Source organism: Macaca nemestrina, chromosome 5, assembly GCF_043159975.1.
Source record: "Macaca nemestrina isolate mMacNem1 chromosome 5, mMacNem.hap1, whole genome shotgun sequence".
Lineage (NCBI taxonomy): Eukaryota > Metazoa > Chordata > Mammalia > Primates > Cercopithecidae > Macaca > Macaca nemestrina.
The window spans coordinates 113,512,561-113,518,827 of NC_092129.1; the positions used below are offsets into that span (position 1 = coordinate 113,512,561).

The following is a 6,267-nucleotide window of genomic DNA, read 5'->3' on the forward strand; positions in this document are numbered from 1 at the left end:
ATTCTCACTTATTTGTGGGATCTACAAATCAGAACAATTGAACTCATGGGGATAGACAGTAAAATAATACTTACTGGAGACCGGGAAGGGTAGTTGGGGGTGTTGGGGAGGTGAACATGGTTAGTGGATACGAAAAATAGTTGGAAAGAATGAATAAGACCTATTATTTGCTAGCACAACAGAGTGACTATAGTTAATAATAATTGTACATTTTCAGACAACTAAAAGAGTATAATTGGATTTTTTTTGTAACATGAAGGAATCCTTTAGAGGACAGATATCCCATTTTCCATGATGTGATTATTATGCATTGCATTCCTGTATCAAAACATCTTATGTACCCAATAAATATATACACCTAGTATGTACCCACAAAAATAAAAAATAAATAATTGAAATATTGGAATTAACCTAAGTGTCCATCAATGGATGAAGGGATACAGAAAATGTGGTACAAAGAAAAGATAAATGTTTGAGGTGATGGATATCCCAGTTACCCTGATTTGATCATTACACCTTGTATACCAAATATTACATGTACCCTCAAAATACATTGAAGCGGCTTCATTGTCTGGAGTAACACCCGAGGTTTGTTGTCTCATGACCACGGAGATCAAAGATGTGGACACACACACAAAGAGTGAGATTAAGAGTGGGAATTTTCCGGGGCCTGCCCCTCAGACATAATTCTGAATTAAAGAAAATATTTTATCAAAAGAAGATGGCCACTACCCAGTTGCAGAGGACTTCCATGACTGCACTGGTATTTCCCAATAAGATATCACCTGAACACCAGTGTTTGGTGTTAGTGAAGAGGCTCCTAGCAGTTTCAGTATCCTGTATCACATATTTGAGAGGAATATTTCCAGAATGTTCTTATAGAACCAGATATCTAGATGATCTTTTGGTCAAAATACTGAGAGAAGATAAAAATTGCCCAGAATCTACACAGTTAGTGAAATAGATGCTAGGACATTATGATGCTTTACAGAAAAAATACCTAAGGATGGCTGTTCTAGCTATATACACAAACCCAGAAGATCCTCAGACAATTTCAGAATGTTACCATTTCAAATTCAAATATGCCAACAATGGACCACTCATGGACTTACTTCGTAAGTAAAAACCAAAGCAACAAATCTAGCATGTCATGTACTGATACCAAGAAAGCAAGCATTCTCCTTATTCGCAAGATTGATATCCTAATGCAAAATCTGGGGCCTTTACCTAATGATGTTTGTTTGACCATGAAACCTTTTTATTATGATGAACTTACACCCCTAGATTACCAGCCTCTCGGTTTTAAGGATGGTGATTGTGAAGGAGTTATATTTGAAGGGAAGCCTAGGTATTTAAATGTGTGTGAAGTCTCAACACCTTTTCACACCTTCAAAGTAAAAGTGACCACTGGAAAAACTCCGTCTCTACTAAAAATACAAAATTAGCTAGGCCTGGGGGATTGCGCGCCAATCTCCAGCCTGGGCAACAAGAGCGAAACTCTGTCTCAAAAAAAAAAAAAAAAAAAAAAAAAAGAAAAAATAAAAGAAAAAAATAGTGATTTATTGAGCTGCTTTTTGTTAGAAGGGAAGTTCTGCTGAGGACTCTTTTACCCTCACTATCTGCCTAAATAATTTCTTTCTATCTCCTGTATCAATATCAATTAAAAATTTAATGACAAAGAAAATGTGGTACATGTAAATAGTGGAATATTATTCAGCCTCAAAAATCGTGAAATCTTGTCATTGCAGCAACATAAATGGTAGAGGTCATTACATTACATGAAATAAGCAGGCACAGAAAGACATATACTGCGTGTTATCAGTTACGTGAAAGCTAAAAAAGTGGATCTTGTGGAGGTAAAGTTGATCGGTAGTTAGCAGAGGCTGAGAAGGATAGGAGGGAGGCAGGGGAGAAGAAGAAACACTGCTAAATGGGTATCAAAATGCAGTTAAAGATAGAATAAATATGATCTAGCATTCAAAAGTACATTAGGATGATTACAGTTAACAATAATTTTTCATATAGTGGAAAACTACTGACAGAGAGGAAATGGAATGTTCCCAACATAAAGAAAGGGAGAATTTGGGGGGTTATGGATGTCCCAGTTGCCTCAGTGATTACACATTTTATACATGTATCGAAATATCACAGGTACCCTAAAATTATATACTTCTATTATGTATTGGGAAAAAAATTACCAGGGAAAAAGGAACTATATTTTGATTGACAATTGATTTCTCAGCAACAATAATGGAAGCCAGGAAACAGTAGAGTATTTTCGATATAATGACAGAAAATGCCTGTCAGTATAGGATTATATACTTAGCAAAGATAATTTTGAAGAATGAAAAATAATGGTATTGTCAGGTAAGGAAAAGGTGAGAAATTTCACAACCAAAAGACACTCTCTTAAAAAATTCAAAAGATATATTCAAGGAAAATGAAACCAATTCCACATGGAAAATACAAAAAGGATTAAAGAACAAAGAAAGTGGTAAATACATGGGTAAATATAAACAACATTGAATTCCTAAAACAATACTTTTTGGGGGGTTTAAAACAAGGTAAGCTATGGTATTCAATAATTACATATAAGTTAGGAAGGAGTGATCAGACTTAAACATTTAATAGAATCATTATTTAAAGGAGTACGTTCAGATTTTTATAATTTAAGTATACATGCTGAAAATGTTAAGGTAACCGAGAAAACATAGAAATGGAATATTTAACTTTCAAATCTGTGGAGGAAAACATGAGTAAGAAAAATATCTATTCAATATTTAATTAGACAACTCAAAACAACAAATTAGAAAAACAGATAAAGAGGGACAAACAACACAATAATAGGATAGTAGAAATAAATCCAAATAAGTGCCTCTCTCTTCTCAACTCTCAATATTTAAATATTTGCCATAGTGACTTGCAAATATTTTATTAAAAATTTACTATTAGGTTGATGCAAAAGTAATTTCAGTTTCTGCCATTACTTTCAGTAGCAAAAGCTACAATTACTTTTGTAGTGATCTAATATCTGAAACGAAAACTACGATATATAACATTAATGCATCAGCAAAAATGTCAAGTTGTGTATATGTTCAGGAAGGAGGTTTTATAGTTCTTGCTGAATATCTCAGCTCTTATCCGGATAATGTCTTGTTTCTAACTAATGTGATTTTCCTCGGGTTTAGCTTCTTTCTATCAGTCCATTATCTGAAGGTGCTAACACCTAGATTCAATTTAAATAGTATCCCTACTATATTAAACATATGATTTCTTTGTTTGGTTACATAACAATACACATTTATTACTGAGCATAGAAAGTCAAGGAAATTTGCATCCATTACAAAATATGCTAGACACAACAGAGCCAATATACAGCCCATTGAGCAAAGCCATTAAATCATTTCAAAAGTTGTGATATAATTGCTTTACATAATGCAGAAGTCTTTGGTGGCTTGTTATATGAATGTAAGAATGTTTTATTGATATTTGGGGAAATTAATCTGCATTTTTGTATTATTACTACTACATATGCTAATTTTACCTGCAGGAATATAAAAATATAATTAACGATCCAGTTAAAATGATCCACTAAAAGACAAGAATTTTTGGTCTTGATTAAAAAATGAAAGACCTACCTAAACCTTCAGGAAGCAATTTGAACATGGACAACTGGAGCAAAGCTGGGAAAATGTGAGTCAAAAAATAAATGGCTTCTTTTGAGAAGTGTCTGTTTCATGTCCTTTGCCTATTTTTTTTTAACATTTTTCTTGGTTGTTGATTTGTTTAAGTTCATTACAGATTCTGGATATTAGACCTTTGTTGAATGCATAGTTTGCAAATATATTTAGTGTACTCTGTTGATAGTTTCTTTTGCTATGCAGAAGCTCTTTAGTTTAATTAAGTTCTACTTGTAAATTTTTGCTTTTGCTGTAATTGCTTTTGGAGACTTAGCCAAAAATTATTTGCCAAGGTCAATGTCAACTTGTGTGCCCATCAATAATGAATTGGATTTTTAAAATGTGATACTTACACACTATAGAGTACTATGCAGCCATGAAAAGGAATAAAATCATGTCCTTTGTAGCAACATGGAATAGCTGGAGGCCATAATCCTAAGTGAATTAACTAAGGAGCAGAAAATCACATGCCACATATTCTCACTTATAAGTGGGAGCTGAACACTGAGGGCACATGGTCATAAACTTGGGAACAACAGACACCTGGGTCTACTAGAGGGAAGAGGATGGAAAGGGGCATGGCTTTAAAAACTACCTATTAGGTGTCATGCTCACTACCTGGGTGATGGGATCCATACCCCAAACCTTACCATCATGCAATATACCCATGTAACAAACCTGCACATATACCTTGTATATCTAAAATATAAGTTGAGGCCAGGAGTGGTGGCTCACACCTGTAATCCCAACGCAGGCAGATTACTTGAAGCTAAAAGTTCAAGGCCAACCTGGTCAACATGGCAAAACCCTCTCTCTACTAAAAATAACAAAAATTAGCCAGGCATGATGGTGCGTGTCTGTAATTCACTTATACAGGAGTCTGAGGCACGAGAATTGCTTGAACCAAGGAGGTAGAGGTTGCAGTGAGCCAAGATCGCACCACTGCACCACAGCCTGGGCAACAGAGTGAGACCCTGTCTCAAAAAAAAAAAATTAAGTAAGAAAAAGAATGGTATAACTATACAATTATGCAAATACAGACAAAATATATTTTACGGTCAAAAATATAGAGATAAAAGAGTAATTGCAAAGTGGAGAAAAGTTTCAATTTACTGGTGAGACTAAAGATTTCTGATTTGTATACATCTACTTAAAAACACAGTCTTTTATGTATGTTTGCATGTATGAAACGAAAAGGATGAAAAGACAAATACATGGTAAAGACTGGGAGATTGTAACACATTCGTCTAGTAATTGCGAGATTAGCCATGTAAAGTCAATGAGAGCACAGAATATTTGATTAACACAATTAACAAGTTTAACCTAATGAAGTAACTGCAAAATACCCCTTCCATTCAAGGACACCTAGAACTTTTACAAAATTAACCACATATTGTGCCATAAAACAGGATTCGTCAAATTTCAAATGACTGGAGTCAGGCAGAACAAATTCCATGACCACAGTATAATTAAGTCAGAAGTAATAAACAAAAAGATTAGGGAAAATTCACACTTTTAGAAGTTAAATATTTCTAAAAAACACACAGGTCAAAGAAGAAATTATAGCGGAACTTAGGAAGCACTGGAAACTGAATGATAATACAAATGCTGCACATCAAACTTATGTGATAACGCTAAAATGGTTATTAGAAAAAAGCAGAAAGTTTCAAATTATTACATTAGAAAATTTTAAAAGCCTCATAATGAATGAGTTTAAGAAATTACTAATAGAAAAAAACCCTGAGTTCATCCCCCAAAATAGAAAATCTCCCAAAATAGAAAATGAAAGGAAAATAGACATATAAAATAGAAAAATCAAATGAAAGAAAATAGAAAAATGGAAGATAGAAAATCAAATGAAAAGAAACAGAGAGAAGAAACAACGCCAAAAATTATTGGAAATGAATGTCAAAATTCACAAACAGACTGTGCAAAGGGGAAAAGAGTGAAAAATAATATTAGCAGTGAAGGGGGTGGGGAGCATAACTAGGCAGTCTGTGTAATTTAAGTTATTGTTTAAATATTATACCAATACATTTAAAGTATTAGGTACAATGGGCAAACTTCTATAATAATGTAAATCAAACTAACAAGCAGAAATGGGTACCGGGGTAAGCCCAAACTGAGTTGTCACTATTAAAAAAATAAAATCAGTAGTTGAAAGTCTTCTTTCTCATATATTCTTCCAAAAAATCTTCTACTATTTTATTCATAAAGACCAGCAAACATGAATTAATTCCAATCCTACACAAACTATCCTAAACTATAAAAACAGAGGATATATCAGCAAACTAACATGGCAACAGGAAACCAAACACCTTGTGTTTTCACTCATAAGTGGGAGGTGAAAACTGAGAACACATGGACACAGAGAGGGGAACAACCCACAATGTTGTAGTGTGTGGGGTGGGGTGGGGGGAACTTAGAGGACAGGCCAATAGATGCAGCTAACCACCATGGCACATGTACAACTATGTAACAAATCTCCACGTTCTGCACATATATCCCATATTTTTTTAGAAGAAATAAAGAAAAAAAGAAATTTCAAGAAACTTGGTTTTGAAGACCATTTAATATTGTGATGGTT

At 33.9% G+C, this 6,267-nt stretch overlaps 1 pseudogene; it reads left to right on the forward strand.

Moving 5' to 3' along the window:
- The first annotated feature begins 721 nt into the window (after window positions 1-721).
- On the forward strand, window positions 722-1,445 carry LOC105479555 (HORMA domain-containing protein 1-like; annotated as a pseudogene).
- The last annotated feature ends 4,822 nt before the right edge of the window (window positions 1,446-6,267 follow it).